Source organism: Bubalus kerabau, chromosome 19, assembly GCF_029407905.1.
Source record: "Bubalus kerabau isolate K-KA32 ecotype Philippines breed swamp buffalo chromosome 19, PCC_UOA_SB_1v2, whole genome shotgun sequence".
Taxonomy (NCBI): domain Eukaryota; kingdom Metazoa; phylum Chordata; class Mammalia; order Artiodactyla; family Bovidae; genus Bubalus; species Bubalus kerabau.
In genome coordinates, this window is record NC_073642.1 from 16,407,154 (window position 1) to 16,430,541 (window position 23,388).

Here is a 23,388-nt window from a genome sequence, read left to right on the forward strand (position 1 = left end):
AGGACTGAAACAGGGTGTTAGACATAGATGAAGAGAAAATTATGAAACTGGGAGCTAGAATTTGGAAGAAACTAAAGAATCACAATATGTGAAAGTTTTAGAGAAACGTGAAAGACAGAACAGAAAATTTAACATATAGATCTAATAATAGTAGTAGAATGTAAGAGTCGATAGAAGACATAAAAGTAAATTGAAAGACTATCTTTCATAGTTTTCCATAATTGATGAAAGATGTGCATGCTTAGTTTGATAAAACACACAGACTAGCAAGCAGGATAAACAAAATCAAAATCTTCTCTAAATGCATCATAGTGAAACTGTACAGCCCCAAGATGAAGATAAAATCTTAAAAATAACCAAAGAGAAGAGACAGTTCTGTACAAAAGAATTGCAGTTAGAATAACAGCAAGCTTCTCAGTAGTGACAATACTTCTTAAATGCTGAAAGTAAAAGATCAATCTCTTAGGCTCAAGATAAAATTCTTTATTCAAAATCCCACACTCAGCTAAGCAATCTTTTAATAATTAAGATGAAATAAAGATACTTTCAGACACATTTTGATAAAGTTTATCATCAACGTATCCTCACTAACAGAGCTCCAATGTAAGGATTATACTTGGGTCACTAGGAATTAAAATGAGAAGTTAGCAGTGGTATGTAAGAAATAATAAAAACTGAAAAAAAAAAGGTAAATAAATGAGTAAATCAAAGTAGTATGACAATTAATAATAATCACTATGTGACTAATTTTAATGAGGTATTAGTAAAAATAAAGTTTCACTAAAACATAAGAAAGATCATAAGAAAGAGAACAGACCTTGGTTCTAGTACTAGTTTTTCCAGCTACATGACTTTAAACAAATAGTTGCTCCCATTTATAAAATGATATTCAGATCAGATGAAAATCAAGTTTCTTTGAAAATCTAATATTCTATGATCTTATTATACTACTTGCTGACCAGCTTCCCCCTCAAATAAAGAATACAAGAATCTATGTAATAACTACAATGAAACATGCCTTTTTGGCTCAAATGCCTGACCTATCAAGCTACATACGTATTTGCTGCTTACCAAAAAACATGCAGTTTAGATGAATGCTCTTGAAATGTCCAAGCTGATCCACCAGATTTGTACCAATGATGTGACAGGGAGAACACCCTTTAGATGTTGTTTGTGTTGAACCTTTAATGAGCACTTGCAGCAGGCAGGTAGAATACAACCTGCCCTCCAGTCATTGTGCATATTATGCCAATCACTCCTGGCGTGAAACCCTCATGAAGCCTGGCAGGAAACAGAGATGCCTCCTACCATGTCTAGAAAATCTTCAAAAGGAAAAAAGAAGTTGGAAATATAGTCTAGTAATCGTACATATTCAGTGTTGCTGCTAAGTCACTTCAGTCATGTCCAACTCTGTGCGACCCCATAGACGGCAGCCCACCAGGCTCCCCTGTCCCTGGGATTCTCCAGGCAAGAACACTGGAGTGGGTTGCCATTTCCTTCTCCAACGCATGAAAGTGAAAAGGGAAAGTGAAGTCGCTCAGTCGTATCTGACTCTTCGCGACCCCATGGACTGCAGCCTACCAGGCTCCTCTGTCCATGGGATTTTCCAGGCAAGAGTACTGGAGTGGGGTGCTATTCTGATATTCAGTGTTAGTTGGGGTAAAAGAATATTAAATGTATTTCTCCCTGGAAAAAAGCAAGAACGATTTTTTTCTTATCTGAGTGGAGTGTGCACTCTGAGGTCTGAGAGCTAGGTTATAGATGATCCCTTTTTTCCAACTGCTCCTTAAACTTCTGCACAGTTTCTGCAAGTTGGGAAACTCTTTCTCTGCTTCTAATTTGCTTCAAGAACTTCTTGGTTAGCATACTAACCAATCATTTGGTGTCAAAATCCTTTATATTCTTGAATGGTGGTAACTGAATATTCATTGAAAAGACTGATGCTGAAGCTCCAATAGTATGGCCACATGATGCAAAGAGCTGACTCGCTGGAAAAGACGCTGATGCTGGGAAAGATGGAGGGCAGGAGGCCAAGGGGGTGACAGAGGATGAGGTGGCTGGATGGCATCATAGACTCAATGGACATGAACTTGAGCAAACTCCCAGAAATAGTGAAGGACAGGGAAGCCTCGTATGCTGCAGTCCGTGAAGTTGCAAAGAGTCAGACACTACTTGGCCACTCAACAACAACAAATGGTGATAACTGCAAACCCAGCAACTATTTGCACGATTTGAGGGGGCAGTTTGTGGCCCGTGACCTGACTACAATTTAAGTCTTTTTCTACCCGCCACTTTTTCTATAGAACAATTATCCCAGCATCATCATACCTTTGCACATATGATTCCTTCTTCCTGGAATTTATTTTTTTCCTTTCTTTAGAAGATGGCTATACTGTATTAGGCTTCACTTCCTAAATGCCTCCCAAGTATAACACTGTGCATATGGTAGACATTATTAATACTCATTATTATATCCAAATCCTCCCTTCCATGCATATAGAAGACTACTTTTCCAGGCTTTGATGTTATACATGGCTACACAACTTGTTTTAGCTAGTGAGTAGAAATAATTAGTGTTACTTCCAGGCATAAGCATTTAAGGACTGGCTGGTGGTTCTCCAACCTTCTTTTTCCTTCCTCCTTCAACTGGGGTCACATGTTGCAGATGGTAAAGCTCTAACATAGTGGAAGTTCCAGTATCCTGGCTTGCCAGGGTGCCATATGAAGAATAGTTGTCATGGAAAAACAGCTAGATCCACAAAGGAATTTGTGTGAGCAAGAAATAAGACTTTTTCTTGATTATGCAATGAAACCCTGGGACTGTTTATCACTACATCATTTCCTAACCTCCGTTACTAATATAGTATCTCTATACTAGTATTTATGACACTCAACCACATTTGTCTATATTTTTAATTTTTATTTATTTATTTTTGGCTGTGCTGGGTCTTTGATGCTGTGTGGGCTTTCTGCTAGCTGCAGTGAGCGGGGGCTGCTCTCTAGCTGCAGTACCTGGGCTTCTCGTTGTGGTGGCTTCTCTCTTTGCAGAGCATGGGCTCTAGGGCCTGTGGGCTTCAGTAGTTGAAGCTCACGGGCTCTAGAGCACAGGCTCAATAGCTGTGGTGCACAGGCTCAGTTGCGCCGTGGCATGAGGGATTTTCCTGGAGCAGAGACTGAACCGGTGTCTCCAGCATTGGCAGGTAGATTCTTTACCACTAAACCACCAAGGATGTCCCATATTTGTCTATTTTTTTTCCCCTATCTTCCGACCCAGGTGATAGCTGGTACATTTATTTCTGCATTCTCTGATCCCAAGATAGTGACTGTTATGTATAGTAGGTGTTAAACAAATCTCTTGAACGGCACGATAGTAGCAATGGTAACAAGAATATATACTGTGATTAGTACTGCTTGAAGTCTTGTCATTTTTCACAGCTATAGTCTCAGGCCCGTGAAGCAGATATATAACCTCTCAACAAAGGATAGATGGTTTCCCTGAAATGAGACCAAAAGTGTCAGACATTGCCAGCTGAGTTGCACAATTTTGCCCATGATCTAATTTCACTTTAGAGTCCCCTTTTACCTATAATTTCCTTTAGAGACAAAAATCATCAAAGTCTTTAAAATTGTTCTGTCCAACATCCACACTTTGAAAAAAAAAAGAAATCATCACTCATTTTTGCCTTGACTATATCAAGAAAGTCTTCAAACCAGGAAGTCTAAGTCTTCCCATCTTCTTCCTTCAAAATGTGTTTTGGTTATTCTGGGTTGCTTGCAATGCCATACAAATTTTAGAATTTATCAATTCTACAAAATAAGAATCATGTCGGTATTTTGAATGGGATTATGCTGAATCTCTAAATCAAAAAATCATTTTAGAAAAAATGTTTTAGTAAAAAATCTTAACACTGTTTCAATTTATGAATATGGTTTATTATTAATTTATTTTTCAAGTTTTTGTTGCTGGTACATAAAAAAAGCTAATTTTGCACATTGAGCTTACATCCCATAACTCTGATTAAAATCACTGGTAATTTTTTCATACATTCCTTAGGATTTTCTGCACATGTGATCATGTGTGTTTACTTCCTTCTTTCTATTGTTATGCCTTTTGTGTCTTTTTCTTGCCTTACTGCACCAGTTAGGAGCTTCAGGAAAACGTTTAATAGGAGCAATGAGATTGAACATCACTGTCTTGTTCCTGATCTTCTGGTGAAAAGCATCCAAAAAATTCACCATTAAGCATAATGGTAGCTGTAAGTTTTTAGTAAATGCTCTTTACCAAATTAAGGAAGTCCCTTTAATCCTAATTTTCTGACAGTTATTATCATGAATTGATATTATATTTTCTCAAGAAATATGGCTGATTCTACTGAGGCAATTTTTTTTTTCTAAATTAGGCTAATATGGTGACTTATATTGTTTTATTTTTGAATTTATAAAAAACTTACATATATATCCTCCTCTCTAATTATGATGTGTTATCCTATTCTTATCCTATAGAATTTGATTTGCTGGTATCCTCAAGAATATTTATGTATATGTTCATGAAGGACATTGGTCTATATATATTTTTTTCTTTTTTCTTTGCTACACAGGCTTTTCTCTAGTTGTGGAGAGGAGGGCCTACTCTCTGGTATGTTGTGCGGGCTTCTCATTGCAGTGGCTTCTCTTGTCATAAAACACAGACTCTAGGCGCACAGGCTTCCATGGTTGTGGCCCGTGAGCTTGGGAGCACAGGCTCAACAGCTGTGGCACATGGGTTTAGTTACTCTGTGGCATGTGGGATCTTCCCAGGTCAGGGATGGAACCCATGCCTCCTGCTCTCACAGGTAGACTCTTTACAACTGAGCCGCCAGGGAAGCCCGGTCTGCAATTTTCTTCTCTTGTGATGTCTTTGCCTAATTTTTATGTCAGTATTTTGCAGACTTCATCAAATGCATTGGGAAATGTTCTGTCTATCCTCTTCTGATTGCATTTTAAAGTTTGTGAGAGTGTGGTATTATGTCTTTTTTAAATGTTTGGGAAACCACTTCAGTATTCTTGCCTTGAGAACCCCATGAACAGTATGAAAAGGCAAAAAGATAGGACACTGAAAGATGAACTCCCCAGGTCGGTAGGTGCCCAATATGCTACTGGAGATCAGTGGAGAAATAACTCCAGAAAGAATGAAGAGATGGAACCAAAGCAAAAACAATACCCAGTTGTGGATGTGACTGGCGACGGAAGTAAATTCTGATGCTGTAAAGAACAATATTGCATAGGAACCTGGAATGTTAGGTCCATAAATCAAGTCAAATTGGAAGCAGTCAAACAAGAGATGGCAAGAGTGAATATCGACATTTTAGCAATCAGCAAACTAAAATGGACTGGAACGGGTGAATTTAACTCAGTTGAACATTGTATCTACTACTGTGGGCAAGAATCCCTTAGAAGAAGTGGAATAGCCATCATAGTCAAGAAAGGAGTCCAAAATGCAGTACTTGGATGCAAACTCAAAAATGACAGAATGATCTCTGTTCGTTTCAAAGGTAAACCATTTAATATCATGGTAATCCAAGTCTATACCCCAACCAGTAACGCTGAAGAAGCTGAAGTTAAATGGTCCTATGAAGACCTACAAGACCTTCTAGAACTAACACCCAAAAAAGATGTCCTTTTCATTATAGGGGACTAGAATGTAAAAGTAGGAAATCAAGAAATACCTGGAGTAACAGGCAAATTTGGCATTGGAGTCTAGAATGGAAAAGGTCAACAGCTAACAGAGTTTTGGCAAAAGAACACACTGGTCACAGAAAACACCTTCTTCCAACAACACAAGAGAAGATTCTACATATGGACATCACCAGATGGTTAATTACAAAATCAGATTGATTGTATTCTTTGCAGCCAGTGATGGAGAAGCTCTATACAGTCAGCAAAAACAAGACTGGAAGCTGACTATGACTCAGATCATGAACTCCTTATTGCCAAATTCAAACTTAAATTGAAGAAAGTAGGGAAAACCACTAGATGATTCAGGTATGACCTAAATTAAATCCCTTATGATTATACAGTGGAAGTGACAAATAGATTCAAGGGATTATATCTGATAGACAGAGTGCCTGATGAACTGTGGACAGAGGTTCGTGACATTGTAGAAGAGGCAGTGATCAAGACCATCCCCAAGAAGAAAAAAATGCAAAAAGGCAAAATGGCTGCCTGAGGAGGCCTTACAAATAGCTGTGAAAGGAAGAGAATTGAAAGGCAAAGGAGAAAAGGAAAGATATACCTATTTACATGCAGAGTTCCAAAGAATAGGAAGGAGAGATAAGAAAGCCTTCCTCAGCAATCAATGCAAAGAAATAGAGGAAAACAATAGAATGGGAAAGACTAGAGATCTCTTCAAGAAAATTAGAGATACCAAGGGAATATTTCATGCAAAGATGGGCTCAATAAAGGACAGAAATGGTATGGACCTAACAGAAGAAGAAGATATTAAGAACAGGTGGTAAGAATACATAGAAGACCTATACAAAAAAGATCTTCATGACCCAGATAATTACAATGGTGTGATCACTCCCTTAGAACCAGACATTCTGAAATGTGAAGTCAAGCGGGCCTTAGGAAGCATCGCCATGAACAAAGCTAGTGGAGGTGATGGAATTCCGGTGCAGCTATTTCAAATCCTGAAAGATGATGCTGTGAAAGTGCTGCACTCAATATGCCAGCAAATTTGGAAAATTCAGCAGTGGCCACAGGACTGGAAAAGGTCAGTTTTCATACCAATCCCAAAGAAAGGCAATGCCAGATAGTGCTCAAACTACTGTACAATTGCACTCATCTCACACGCTAGCAAAGTAATGCTCAAAATTCTCCAGGCCAGGCTTCAACAGTACATGAACCATGAACTTCCAGATGTTCAAGCTGGATTTAGAAAAGGCAGAGGAACCAGAGATCAAATTGTCAACTTCCATTGAATCATCGAAAAAGAGAGTTCCAGAAAAACATCTATTTCTGCTTTATTGATTATGCCAAAGCCTTTGACTGTGTGGATCATAACAAAATGTGGAAAACTCTTCAAGAGATGGAAATACCAGACCACCTGCCCTGCTTCCTGAAATCTGTATCAGATTTCAGGTCAGGAAGCAACAGTTAGAACTGGACCTGGAACAACAGACTGGTTCCAAATCAGGAAAGGAGTACATCAAGGCTGTATATTGTCACCCTACTTATTTAACTTATATGCAGAGTACATCATGAGAAACACTGGGCTGGATGAAGCACAAGCTGGAATCAAGATTGCAGGGAGAAATATCAATAACCTCAGATATGCAGATGACACCACACTTATGGCAGGAAGCAAAGAAGAACTAAAGAGCCTCTGGGTGAAAGTGGAAAAGGAGAGTGAAAATGTTGGCTTAAAACTCAACATTCAGAAAACTAACATCATGGCATCTGGTCCCATCACTTCGTGCCAAATAGATGGGGAAACAATGAAAACAGTGGCAGACTTTACTTTGGGGGGCTCTAAAATCACAGCAAATGGTGATTGCAGCCATGACATTAAAAGATACTTGCTCCTTGAAGAAAAGTTATGAGCAACCTAGACAGCATATTAAAAAGCAGAGACATTACTTTGCCAACAAAGGTTTGTCTAGTCAAAGCTATGGTTTTTCCAGTAGTCATGTATGGATGTAAGAGTTGGACTATAAAGAAAGCTGAGTGCCAAAGAATTGATGTTTTTGAACTGCAGTGTTGGAGAAGACTCTTGAGAGTCCCTTGGACTGCAAGGCGATCCAACCAGTCCATCCTAAGGGAAATCTGTCCTGAATATTCATTGAAAGGACTGATGCTGAAGCTGAAACTCCAATACTTTGGCTGCCTGATGGGAAGAACTGACTCATTGTCAAAGATCCTGATGCTGGAATAGATTGAAGGCGGCAGGAGAAGAGGACGACAGAGGATGAGACGGTTGGATGGCATCACCAACTCAATGGACATGAATTTGAGTAAACTCCGGGAGTTGGGGATGGACAGGGATGACTGACATGCTGTAGTCCATGGGGTCACAAAGAGTTGGACATTACTGAACTGATAATGCATCAATGAAGACACTGACTTGGATTTTTCATTGTTGGAAGTTTTGTTTAATTTAAAACAATTTCTATAATATTTATGAAGATACTCAGGTTTTGTGTTAACATACAACAATTTTTTGGTTATTTTAGCTTTTCAACGAATCCACCAATTTCACCTGAGTTTAATTTACTGGTGTTAATCAACTTGTTATATATATTATCTTCTTAATATTCTGAATACCTGTAAAATCTGTGGTTATAGCTTCTCTTTCATTGTTGACACTTATATTTTTTCTGTATTTTTCTCTAGGGTTTTATCAATCTTTTAAATGAAATAACAAAGACATGTCTTTGCTAGTTTTTTCTATTATTTGTTCCCTATTTCTTTTTTCCTTAATTTTTATTGGGTTACATCTGATTTACAATGTTGTATTAGTTTCAGGTGTACAGCAAAGTAAATCTGTTATGCATATACATATATCCATTATTTGCTAAAGTCTTTTCCCACATAGACCATTACAGAGTACTGAGTAGAGTTCCCTGTACTGGGTAGTAGGTCCTCATTAGTTATCTATTTTATATACAGTAATGTGTATGCATCAGTCTCAGCCTTTCAATTTATCCCTCCTCCCTCCCCTCACCTCCTGGTACATACTGAGTGAAGTAAGTCAGACAGAGAAAGGCAAATATATGATATCATTTATATGTGGAATCTTAAAAAAAAAAGGCTGTAAAAGAACTTATCTACAAAACAGAAATGGTTACAGATATTTCCTATTTCATTTATTTCTGTTTATCTTTTTAGTTTAATTTTTATCTTTTTTTAGTTCCTCCTACTTTCTTTGAGTTGATCTACTCATCTTTAGAGTTCTTTAAATGGGAAGTTAGACTCTTCATTTTAAAACTTTCTTATTTTCTAATATAAGCATTTAAAAGTATAAACTTCCTTCTAAGTGCTGCTTTGTTTGCATCCCAGTTTTTTGTTTTATTATTTAATTTTTTTATTTTATTTTCCTTTTCATTCAGTTCAAAACAGCTTCCAATGTTCCTTCTTCTTTGATCTCTAGGATTTTTATAAGTTTATTGCTTAATTTCTAAATATTGGAAGATTTCCAGATGTCTTGTTGTAATTGATTTCTGAATTATTTTCCTTTTGATCTGAGAACTTGTTCTGTATGATTTCAACATTTTATTAAACATTTTATTTCCAGGAAGTGAGATACTTAGGTGTTTGTAAGAAATATACCTGAAAAATAAAAGATATGACTGTTCCGATGGGTAATTGTTTTATAAATAACAATGTGTGTGGCATGGTTGATAGCATTATTCAAATATTCTATACCTTACTGAAAGTTTCCCTGAGTATTTTATCAATTACTGAGAAAGTTGTGTTAAAAATCTCCAAGAATAACTATGGGTGTATTTATTTCTCCTTTTAGTTCTGTCAGTTTGAGTTTCACATGTTTTAAAATTTGGTTGTTACTAGCACATTGAACCAGAGAAGGCAATGGCACCCCACTGCAGTACTCTTGCCTGGAAAATCCCATGGGTGGAGGAGCCTGGTAGGCTGCAGTCCATGGGGTCGCTAAGAGTTGGATACAACTGAGCGATTTCACTTTCCCTTTTCACTTTCATGCATTGGAGAAGGAAATGGCAACCCACTCCAGTGTTCTTGCCTGGAGAATCCCAGGGATGGGGGAACCTGGTGGGCTGCCCTCTATGGGGTCGCACAGAGTCAGACATGACTGACGCGACTTAGCAGCAGCACACTGAACTGAACTGAACTGAGCACACATTTGCAATTCCTATGCCTTCCTTGATGAATTAACATTTTTTTCATTCTTTCTCTTAATATTTGGTATATCCCCTGTACTTATGTCTGTTTTTTCTGATATTAATATAGCCTTCTTATACTATTTGCAAGGTATATTTTTTCAATATTTTTACTTTCAACACTTTTCAGATTAAAATACAACAATTTTAGTAGTTTACAAACACAAGCAAGTGGTTGGATTTTTATTCAGCTTGTTAACGTGTAATTTATATATTTTTTAAATTTAAATTTATTTATTTTAATTGGAGGCTAATTACTTTACAATATTGTATTGGTTCTGCCACACATCAACATGAATCTGCCACGGGTGTACACGTGTTCCCCATCCTGAACCACCCCTCCCACCTCCATCCCCATACCATCCCTCCGGGTCATCCCAGTGCACCAGCCCCAAGGATCCTCTATCGAACCTGGACTGGTGATTCATTTCTTATATGATATTATACATATTTCCAAACATGTAACTTTTAATTGGAAAGCTAAATTTGTTTATGTTTATGGTAAATGATAATATGCTGCTACTGCTGCTGCTAAGTCGCTTCAGTCGTGTCCAACTCTGTGCGACCCCATAGACGGCAGCCCACCAGGCTCCCCCATCCCTGGGACTCTCCAGGCAAGAATACTGGAGTGGATTGCCATTTCCTCCTCCAATGCATGAAAGTGAAAAGTGAAAGTGAAGTCACTCAGTCGTGTCCAACTCTTAGCGACCCCTACCAGGCTCCTCCATCCATGGGATTTTCCAGGCAAGAAAGAGTACTGGAGTGGGGTAATGATAATATATTGGGGGTTAAATATAACTTTTTGCTATTTTCTTTTTCTTATTGATTTATTTGCCAGTTTTTGAATTACATGGATTCTTTAAAGTTTTTGTAATACTTCATTTTGATTTTTCTAATGCTGTCTTTTCAGTTCAGTTGCTCGGTCGTATCCAACTCTGTGAACCCACGGACTGCAGCATGCCAGGCCTCCATGTCCAACACCAACTCCTGGAGTTTACTCAAACTCGTGTCCATTGAGTCGGTGATGCCATCCAGCCATCTCATCCTCTATCATCTCCTTCTCCTCCCTTCTTTCAACCTTTCCCAGCATCAGATTCTTTGCCAATGAGTCAGTTCTTCCCATCAAGTGGCCAAAGTATTGGAGTTTCAGCTTTAGCATCAGTCCTCCCAGTGAATATTCAGGACTGATTTCCTTTAGGATGGACTGGTTGGATCTTCTTGCTGTCCAAGGGACTCTCAAGAGTCTTCTCTGACACCGCAATTCAAAAGCATCAATTCTTCGGTGCTCAGCTTTATTTATAGTCCAACTCTCACATCCATACATGACTACTGGAAAAACCATAGCTTTGACTTGACAGACCTTTGTTGCCGAAGTAATGTCTCTGCTTTTTAATATGCTGTCTAGGTTAGTTATAACTTTTCTTCCAAAGAGCAAGTATCTTTTAATTTCATGGCTGCAGTCAACATCTGCCATGATTTTGGAGCTGAAAAAAATAAAGTCTGTCACTGTTTTCATTGTTTCCTCATCTATTTGCCATGAAGTGATGGGACCAGATGCCATGATGTTAGTTTTCTGAATGTTGAGTTTTAAGCCAACTTTCACTCTCCTCTTTCACTTTCACCAAGAAGCTCTTTAGTTCTTCTTCATTTTCTGCCATAAGTGTGGTGCCATCTGCATATCTGAGGTTATTGATATTTCTCCCTGCAATCTTGATTCCAGCTTGCGCTTCATCCAGTCCAACACTTCTCATGATGTACTCTGCACATAAGTTAAACAAGCAATTTAACTTATTAAATTATTTAACTTATTAAACTTATTAACCAGGTCAAGAAATACCTGGAGTAACAGGCAAATTTGGCCTTGGAGTACAGAATGAAGCAGGGAAAACACTGATAGAGTTTTGCCAAGAGAATGCACCGGTCATAGCAAACACCCTCTTCCAACAACACAAGAGAAGACTCTGCACATGGACATCACCAGATGGTCAATACCAAAATCAGATTTATTATATTCTTTGCAAAGATGAAAAAGCTCTATACAGTCAGCAAAAACAAGACTGGGAGCTGACTGTGGCTCAGATCATGAACTCCTTATTGCCAAATTCAGACTTAAATTGAAGAAAGTAGGGAAAACCACTAGAAGATTCAGGTATGACCTAAATCAAATCCCTTACAATTATATAGTGGAAGTGACAAATAGATTCAAGGGATTAGATCTGATAGACAGAGTGCCTGATGAGCTACAGATGGAGGTTCGTGACATTGTACAGGAGGCAGTAATCAAGACCATCCCCACAAAAAAGAAATGCAAAAAGGCAAATGGTTGTCTGAGGAGGCCTTACAAATAGCTATGAAAAGAAGAGAATTGAAAGGCAAAGGAGTAAAGGAAAGATATAGCCATTTGCATGCAGAGTTCCAAAGAAGAGCAAGGAGAGATAAGAAAGCCTTCTTCAGTGATTAATGCTTTCTTTTAGCTGTAGCTTTTAATAGTTTTTACTGATTGCCTTGATCTTATAATAGATGTCCTTAAGATATCATAGTCTACATAGAGTTTGTATTGTACCACATCACACAAAAGTTTAAAACACATGCAACAATATAATTTCATTTCAGCCCCCCATTCTATGTGCTGTTCTATTTTACAATCACATACATTATAATTCCATATGAAACACTATAATGTTTGCACTAAATTATCACTGGTCTTTTAAAGAGTTTAAGGGTAGAATTAAAAGATGCTCTTTTACATCTACTCAGTTATTTACCATTTCCTATAGGCTTCATTCCTTCTCCTAGATCCAAGTTTCTATCTCGTGTTAATTCCTTCAGGATGAATCATGTATGTATTACTTTTAACAAACTACCCCGAAATTGGTAGCTTGAAAGAACACAAATGTACTGCCTTTTAATTCTGTAGGTTGGAAATTTGAAATGAATCTCACCAGGCTAAAATCAATGTAGCAGCAGGACTGTATTCCTATCTGGAGATTCCAGGAGACAAGTCATTTTGTTGCGTTTTCCAGCTTCTAGTAGCTGCACATATATTTGGGTTCCTGGCCTCCTTTTATCTCCAAAGCCAGTAACAGCCAGTGGAATCTTTCCCACATCATATTGCTTTGAAATGGCCTCTTCTGCCTCCCTCTTCCATATTTAAGGACTCTGATTACATTGCCTGTCCCTTCTCTCCCCTGTCCTGCCCTGACGGTCAGCTGATCAGCAACATTAGTTCCATCTACTTATTTAATTCCCCTTTGTCATGTAATATAACATATTAAGTTTTCAGGGCTTAAGACAAGAGCATCTTTAGAATTCTATATGCCTACCATAATCCACATTCCCATTTCTTGTGTTATAGGTCTGCTAGCAATAAAATCTCTCAGCTTTCGTGTATCTGAAAATGTCTTTTATGCACCTTCATTTTTGAGGATATTTCTGATGACATAAAACCCTATGTTGACAGCTTTTTTTTTTCTTTTAGTGCTTTAGAAATGTCATTCCTTCATATTTTGACATTCATTTCTTTCCCAGATAAAGATCTAGACAGTGGTATCTTGTATATAAGGTCTTTTTTTTTCCCCCCTAGGTGCTTTGAAGATTTTCTCTTTATCTTTAGTCTTCAACAGTTTGACTATGATATGCCTAGGTACTATTTTCTTTGTACTTATCCTAATTGGTTTTTTTTTTTTAATCTTTTGGATATATAAGATCATGTTTTCCACAAAATTTAGGAAATACTTGGCTATTATTTTTTGTTCCATATCATCTCTTCTATTTCTGGGATTCCAGGGACATATATTTTAAACTCTTTGATGTAGTCCCACAAGCCACTGAAGCTCTAAGTTTAAAACCATTGTATTCTTTCTCTGAGATTCACTTTAGAAAATTTATATTGACCTTTCTTCGAGTCCACTGCTCATTCACCTGCCAATTTCTGCTTGCGTGCATGCTTAGCTGCTCAGTAGTGTCCAACTCTTTGTGACCTTATGGACTGTAGCCCACCAGTGTCCTTCATTTATGTAATTTCCAGGCAAGAATACTGGAAAGGGTTGCCATTTCCTACTCCAGTTCCTACCTATATATTCTTCGACCCAACTGGCACATTTTTTTTCCAGCTTTACTGAAATATAATTGACATATAACATTGTATAAGTTAAGGGGTACAATGTGATGATTTGATACGTGGATATATTGCAAAATTATTATCACAATAGGGTTAGTTAACACATCCATCACCTTATATCATTACATTTTGTGTGTGTGATAAGAGCATTGAAGATTTGCTCTCTTGACAACTTTTAAGTATACAATACAGCATTATTAACTGCACCCACCAAGCTGCTACAACTTTGAACTGTGTCTGTGAGCAACTGTGACTTATCTCAATTTATTTTGTGCATCCATTAGCAAGATGTGTCTTAAGGTAATTGCTTCTTCACTTTATACCATTTCAGTTACAACTGGAAAAAAAATGTTTTCTTAGAAACACTCGACCTTCAGATAGCAAAGGAAATAATTAATAGTAGTAGTAACTATTTGACTGAGCAATCTAGCAATCTCTATCCCTCCATTTCCTTCATCTCTAAATAGGTCTAACAAAAACAATTTAGTAGGTTTCTGTGGGGCCTAAGTAAAAAGAAATATATGAAACTATAGAGGTACCGGAAAACATTAGCTATTTTAAGTCACTGAAAGTCAGAGCCTGTTTCTTTATACAATGGCAACAATTTTTTTTCCATTCCAAGGGTTGAAAAAATACAATCCATAGATTTGATCTATTTGCACTTTGGAGAGAATAATATAGAATGAAAACTAAGAAGTGTATATCGCCTTCTGGCTTTTTTGCAAATATAAAACTGGGCCAAAATCATCAAAATGTAGATTTCAGTAAATAAGAAAGGGCTTTAATAGCAATTTTATTACCCTGTTTACTAAGCAGTGACTGGTGGAGTCTCACATTATTCTCATTCTGTCTCCTCTTCTGCTTTTTCTCCTGCTATTCTCTCTCCTTCTTCTACTCATCCCACCTAAAAGTTAGCTGAAGGCAAATTAGTCTTGGGGTAGTTACCATAATAGTTTGGGTAGGTTACCAGAAACATTCCTTCCCTAAATCTTTAAACAAATTGACCTGTTACACTACATTATTTAGACCAAGTTTAACAGAAATATTTAATGTATCCTTTGAGTGAGTGAGTGAGTGACATCATTCAGTCGCTCCTTGAGACCCCATGGGCTTCTCCATCCGTGGGGTTTTCCAGGCAAGAGTACTGGAGTGGGTATTTCCTTTTCCAGGGGTTCTTCCCGACCCAGGGATCAAACCTGGGTCTCCTGCATTGCAGACAGCTGGTTTACCCTCTGAACCACCAGGGAAGATTAGTGTATCCTTTAAATACATTAAAAATTAGCAGAGAAAAATGTATTTTTACTACACTCAAAGAAAGATAAAACAGAAGGACAAAGACAAATTGTTTTTCTTGACTGGAATGAATGCTCCAATCCCATTAGAAATGGAACCAACACACGTGTTAGCACCCATTTTTCTAGGACATGCAGTAGATAATAAGAGAGTAAAGGACAATTTGTTCAATCGAGATCCATTGATCTTTAAAGAACTAGATTTGTGAATCATAAATCTTACCAAGAAAAATCGGGCCTCTACCAAAAATTGTGACTAATATTGTTAATGTGTTCATGGGTCTGACTTCTCTTCTTGCCACACATCTTCCCAATGTGGCAAACAAGCTCTTTAGCCTAACCATCTGGCTTCTAAGTATGTCTCCAACCCTGTCTTGAGTGGATCATTTTAGAGCCCCTGCACTTCACCAACCATCCCCCTCTAGAGCCTTCTGTGATACCCCCAAACAGAAGGCACTCCTGGATTGGCTTGCTACTGTATACTGTCAAAGCCCTTTATAAGTACACATGTGCATAATAATGATATGTTTGTCCACTGCTATGCAATGAGCAACTTAAGAGCAAAGGTTTCATGTACTTATTTTTAATGATTTTATATTTTATACTTAACATGCAATAACTTGCACATATTTAAAGTGTACAATCTGACAAATTTCAATGCACACATATGAAACTGTCACTAAAATCATTTAATCTATAAATAATATGAGAATCCCTCAATAAACCCTATGATACTAATTACAATGGAGAAAATATATATGAAACTTGTCATACTGCAGTAAATCAAGCACATGCATTTAATTTTGAAAAATGTCTACTTCAAAGATTCACAATAAAATTATAGAACTTACTCTTCAAAAAAAACGTTCAACATCCACAAAAGTTTCCTCCTCTCCCTTTGTAAGCCCTTCCTCCCCCCTCTTCTTCTGCCCCTAATCCCCACACAACCAGTGATCTGCTATCACTATAAATTAGTTAGCATTTTCTAGAATTATCTATGATTGGAATCATACAATGTATACTCTTTTTCTTCACTCAGCTGAATTATTCTGGAGTTTATCCATGTTGTTGTGTGTATCAATAGTGTATTCCTTTTTAATTGTTATTGAAGGTGTTTCATTATATATACATATATATATGTGTGTGTGTATATATATATATATATATATATACACACATATCAGTTCAGTTCAGTCGCTAAGTCATGTCTGACTCTGCCACTCCTTGGACTGCAGCATGCAGGCTTCCCTGTATTTCACCTCCCAGAGTTTGATTGTATGTATACACCACATAATTTGCTTACCTATTACCACAGATTCAATTGTTGATGAGCACTGGGGTTGTTTCCAATTTGTGGCTATTAAAAATAAAGCTGCTATGAATATTCCTGTACAAGCCTTTGTGCAGACACCTGCTTTCATTTTTCTTGAGTAAATATCTATTAGTGAGTCATGTGATAGAAACATGTTTAACTTTTTTAGAAAATTTAAAATTATTTTTCAAACTGATTGTATCTTTTACATTTCCAATAGAAGTGAATATATAAGAGTTTCAGTTGCTTCTAATCTTCATTAACACTTGTGCATTCAATTCTTATAGACACCTATTAGACATTCTAATAGATATTTAGTAGTATCTTATTGTGGTTTTAATCAGCATTTCCCTAATGATTAATGATGTTGAGCATTCTTGTACATAGCTTTTGGTGAACTTATGTGTGCATCTCTGTTGGAATTGCTGGGCCAACGAGTGACATACCAGGTCAGGTTTAGAAGATAGTGTCAGGGCTTTCTTGATGGTCCAGTGGTTAAAAACTCTCCTTCCAGTGCAGGAGACACAAATTCAATCCTTGATCTGGAAAGATTCCACATGCCACAGGGCAACTAAGCCTCTGCACCACAGCTACTGAAGCCCACGTGTCCTAAAGCCCATGCTCTGCCACAAGAGAAGCCACCCCAGGGAGAAGCCGGTGCACTGCAAATAGAGTAGCCTCCCACTCGTGGCAAGTAGAGAAAAGCTCACATAACAAAAAAAAGAAAGAAAGAAAATTACAAACCAACGTCCTTCATGAACATATGCATACCAATTCTTAATAAAACACCAACAAATCAAATTCTACAGAATAAGAAGAGGATAACACAACATAATTTAAGAGGAGGATATATATCCTAGGAATGCAAGGTTTTTTTAGATAAATAAAATATTTTTTAAAATAATAGCAAAATAAAATATTTTCTAAATAAAGTATTTATCTTAATTGCTGAGTTTACAGAGCCGACTTAAGTTTGGCACCCAGCATGGGGCCCTCACTCACCTCACTCTAGTCCCTGTCCTGCTTAACACCTGAGGCACACACATCTTCCTGCCCATAAGAAAACTTATCCATACCTTCAGGATACTTCTGTGGGCTGTTTGTGGGGCCCTTAGCTCCCCTCCTTAAGTGAATAGAAATATTTTGATTGCCTGAACATGCCCACGATCATGATGATGATCTGCCTGGAGACAGTTTTATATCCTCCCTTCCCAGCTTCTCTTAGGAAGGATCAGGGTCTTACAAGAATCACTGTAAGTAAGTGATTTACCCTTTGAAGGCCCATCCAGGGGGTTTCCTAGTCTCTTTCTCTACAGAGCTAAAAAGATGTGAAGTCTTCAGGGAGTCTCCTATCACAGGCAGTATTGGATTGCATTACATTTCTAAATTATACCCATTGCTGTTTTGATCTTACCAGTTTAAACTTGCAGCATCAGGGATGCTCACACCAAAGCCAGTGACAAAAATAAAGACAAGGGGAGCCATTCTCCAGAGAGGGGTCTTTTCAGTTTCAGATCCACTAATAGTCCCCACTCATGATGTACTCTGCATAGAAGTTAAATAAGCAGGGTGACAATATACAGCCTTGACATACTCCTTTTCCTGTTTGGAACCAGTCTGTTGTTCCATGTCCAGTTCTAACCAGGTTAGGTTGCTTCCTGACCTGCATACAGATTTCTCAGGAGGCAGGTCAAGTGGTCTGATATTCCCATCTCTTTAAGAATTTTCCACAGTTTATTGTGATCCACACAGTCAAAGGCTTTGGCATAGTCAATAAAGCAGAAATAGATGTTTTTCTGGAACTCTCTTGCTTTTTCCATGATCCAGCGGATGTTGGCAATTTGATCTCTGGTTCCTCTGCCTTTTCTAAAACCAGCTTGAACATCTGGAAGTTCACGGTTCATGTATTGCTGAAGCCTGGCTCAGAGAATTTTGAGCATTACTTTACTACCATGTGAGATGAGTGCAATTGTGCGGTAGTTTGAGCATTCTTTAGCATTGCCTTTCTTTGGGTTGGCATGAAAACTGACCTTTTCCAGTCCTGTGGCCACTGCTGAGTTTCCAAATTTGCTGGCATATTGAGTGTAGCACTTTCACAGCATCATCTTTCAGGATTTGGAATAGCTCAACTGGAATTCCATCACCCCCACTAGCTTTGTTCATAGTGATGCTTTCTAAGGCCCACTTGACTTCACATTCCAGGATGTCTGGCTCTAGGTCAGTGATCACACCATCGTGATTATCTGGGTCAGGAAGATCTTTTTTGTACAGTTCTTCTGTGTATTCTTGCCACCTCTTCTTAATACCTTCTGCTAGGTCCATACCATTTCTGTCCTTTATTGAGCCCATCTTTGCATAAAATGTTCCCTTCAGTTCAGTTCAGTTCAGTCCAGTCGCTCAGTCGTGTCCGACTCTTTGCAACCCCATCAATCGCAGCACACCAGGCCTCCCTGTCCATCACCAACTCCCAGAGTTCACTCAGACTCTCGTCCATCAAGTCAGTGATGCCATCCAGCCATCTCATCCTCTGTCATCCCCTTCTCCTCCTGCCCACAATCCCTCCAAGCATCAGAGTGTTTTCCAATGAGTCAACTCTTCTCATGAGGTGGCCAAAGTATTGGACTTTCAGCTTTAGCATCATTCCTTCCAAAGAAATCCCAGGGCTGATCTCCTTCAGAATGGACTGGCTGGATCTCCTTACAGTCCAAGGGACTCTCAAGAGTCTTCTCCAGCACCAAAGTTCAAAAGCATCAATTCTTCGGCACTCAGCCTTCTTCACAGTCCAACTCTCACATCCATACATGACCACAGGAAAAATCAAAGCCTTGACTAGATGGACCTTTGTTGGCAAAGTAATGTCTCTGCTTTTGAATATGCTATCTAGGTTGGTCATAACTTTCCTTCCAAGGAGCAAGCATCTTTTAATTTCATGGCTGTAGTCACCATCTGCAGTGATTTTGGAGCCCCCAAAAATAAAGTCTGACACTGTTTCCACTGTTTCCCCATCTATTTCCCAGGAAGTGATGGGACCGGATGCCATGATCTTTGTTTTCTGAATGTTGAGCTTTAAGCCAACTTTTTCAATCTCCACTTTCACTTTCATCGAGAGGCTTTTTAGTTCCTCTTCACTTTCTGCCATAAGGATGGTGTCATCTGCATATCTGAGGATATTGATATTTCTCCCAGCAATCTTGATTCCAGCTTGTGTTTCTTCCAGTCCAGCGTTTCTCATGATGTACTCTGCATATAAGTTAAATAAACAGGGTGACAATATACAGCTTTGACGTACTCCTTTTCCCATTTGGAACCAGTCTGTTGTTCCATATTCAGTTCTTACTGTTGCTTCCTGACCTTCATACGGATTTCACAAGAGGCAGGTCAGGTGGTCTGGTATTCCCATCTCTTTAAGAATTTTCCACAGTTTATTATGATCCACACAGTCAAAGGCTTTGGCATAGTCAAGAAAGCAGAAATAGATGTTTTTCTGGAACTCTCTTGCTTTTTCCATGATCCAGCAGATGTTGGCAATTTGATCTCTCTTTCCTCTGCCTTTTCTAAAACCAGCTTGAACATCAGGAAGTTCACGGTTCACATATTGCTGAAGCCTGGCTTGGAGAATTTTGAGTGTTACTTTACTAGTGTGTGAGATGAGTACAACTGTGCGGTAGTTTGAGCATTCTTTGGCATTGCCTTTCTTTGGGATCAGAATGAAAACTGACCTTTTCCAGTCCTGTAGCCACTGCTGAGTTTCCAAATTTGCTGGCATATTGAGTGCAGCACTTTCACAGCGTCATCTTTCAGGATTTGGAATAGTTCAACTGGAATTCCATCACCTCCACTAGCTTTGTTCATAGTGATGCTTCCTAAGGCCCACTTGACTTCACATTCCAGGATGTCTGGCTCTAGGTGAGTGATCACACCATAGTGATTATCTTGGTCATGAAGATCTTTTTTGTACAGTTCTTCTGTGTATTCTTGCCACCTCTTATTAATATCTTAAATGTTCTTAAATGTTCCCTTGGTATCTCTAATTTTCTTGAAGAGATCTCTAGTCTTTCCCATTCTATTGTTTTCCTCTATTTCTTTGCATTGATTGCTGAGGAAGGCTTTCTTATCTCTCCTTGCTATTCTTTGGAACTCTCCATTCAAATGGGTATATCTTTCCTTTTCCCCTTTGCTTTTCCTTTCTCTTCTTTTCACAGCTATTTGTAAGGCTTCCTTAACAGCCATTTTGCTTTTTTGCATTTATTTTTCTTGGGGATGGTCTGGATCCCTTTCTCCTGTACAATGTCATGAACCTCGATCCATAGTTCATCAGGCACTCTGTCTATCAGATCTAGTCCCTTAAATCTATTTCTCACTTCTGCTGTATAGTCATAAGGGATTTGATTTAGGTCATACCTGTATGGTATAGTGGTTTTCCCTACTTTATTCAATCTAAGTCTGAATTTGGCAATAAGGAGTTCATGATCTGAGCCACAGTCAGCTCCCAGTCTTGTTTTTGCTGACTGTATAGAGCTTCTCCATCTTTGGCTGCAAAGAATATAATCAATCTGATTTTGGTATTGACCATCTGGTGATGTCCATGTGTAGAGTCTTCTCTTGTGTTGTTGGAAGAGAATGTTTGCTATGACCAGTGTGTTCTCTTGGCAGAACTGTATTAGCCTTTGCCCTGCTTCATTCCGTACTCGAAGGCCAAATTTGCCTGTTACTCCAGGTGTTTCTTGACTTCCTACTTTTGCATTCCAGTCCCCTATAATGAAAAGGACATCTTTTTTGGGTGTTAGTTCTAGAAGGTCTTGTATGTCTTCATAGAACTGTTCAACTTGAGCTTCTTCAGCATTACTGGTCGGGGCATAGACATGGATTATTGTGATATTGAATGCTTTGCCTTGGAAATGAACAGAGATCATTCTGTTGTTTTTGAGATTACATCCAAGTACTGCTTATTTTACTTATATGCAGAGTATATCATGAGAAATGTGGGGCTGGAAGAAGCACAAGCTGGAATCAAGATTGCTGGGAGAAATATCAATAACCTCAGATATGCAGATGACACCACCCTTATGGCAGAAAGTGAAGAAGAACTAAAGACCCTGTTGATGAAAGTGAAAAAGGAGAGTGAAAAAGTTGGCTTAAAGCTCAACATTCAGAAAACTAAGATCAAGGCATCCGGTCCCATCACTTCATGGCAAATAGATGGGGAAACAGTGGCTGACTTTGTTTTTATGGGGTCCAAAATCACTGCAGATGGTGATTGCAGCCATGAAATTAAAAGATGCTTACTCCTTGGAAGGAAAGTTATGACCAACCTAGATAGCATATTCAAAAGCAGAGACATTACTTTGCCAACAAAGGTCCATCTAGTCAAGGCTATGGTTTTTCCTGTGGTCATGTATGGATGTGAGAGTTGGACTGTGAAGAAGGCTGAGTGCCGAAGAATTGATGCTTTTGAACTTTGGTGTTGGAGAAGACTCTTGAGAGTCCCTTGGACTGCAAGGAGATCCAACCAGTCCATTCTGAAGGAGATCAGCCCTGGGATTTCTTTGGAAGGAATGATGCTGAAGCTGAAACTCCAGTACTTTGGCCACCTGATGTGAACAGCTGACTCATTGGAAAAGACCCTGATGCTTGGAATGATTGAGCGCAGGCAGAGAAGGGGATGACAGAGGATGAGATGGTTGGATGGCATCACCGACTCAATGGACAAAGGTTTGGGTGCACTCCAGGAGTTGGTGATGGACAGGGAGGCCTGGTGTGCTGCAGTTCATGGGGTCACAAAGAGTCGGACATGGCTGAGTGACTGAACTGAACTGAACCGAACTGAATAGTCCCCACTGGACCAGTTTCACTTACCCAGAAACACAAACTCAAAGACCAAGGCAAGTATAATACATATCACACCCAAAGTGTGCAACAGATCACAACCGTTGCCAGCTAGGAATTTAATTAGCACCTGGAGCTAAGGCACCGAGAGATTCATGAAGTCGAAGCTGAGATGGATCCACCTTCCTAACACAGAATCATGCATCTAGAAAAATGAGGGGGATACAATGCACACCTAGTTCCTTCCCTCTCCTTTGATATCACGTGAAATCTGTTCTTTTCCATTCTCTATCTCAGCTCCACAACCAGCTTTGCATGCACCTGCTCATCGATTTGGAAAGGTACCTGGGGCTATAAGATGTGTTAACAAGAAGACAGTGTGTTGGCCACTAATTGGATAATGGTAAGGATTGTTTTAGCTGTGGCTTTTTTGCAGCAGTTTCATCATAAATTGAGTGCTCGGGGGCTCGATTTCTGTTCATACACCTCTGATTAAATACAGTCAGCCCACAGCATGCTGAGTTATGGCTAGTCCAAAAAGGCAATCAACATCCCCCATCAGTCCCTGCTTACGATAGACTGCTATAGCCCTCTTCCTCAAATCACCAGTTCCATTTTTCTAACTTTGATACTTTTTTTCTGTCTTGGAGGCCATTCAGATTCTGACTCTTTTAGGGAAGATGGAATTGGTTCCAATTCTACCACTATTCGCTTGAGTGTTCTTTTGAAAGTCACTTTACCACCTTCTATGCCAGTAGTTCTCAACACAGTCTGCACCTTAGAATACCAGTGCCTGACCCTCTCTCAGAAATTCCAATTCAATCAGCCCACAGTCAGGATATCGTCTGTGGGTGAATATAATGGGCAGTCCAGGTCTTCCCTGGTAGCTCAGTGATAAAGAACCCACCTGCCAATGCAAGAGACATAAAAGTCTGGGTTCTTACG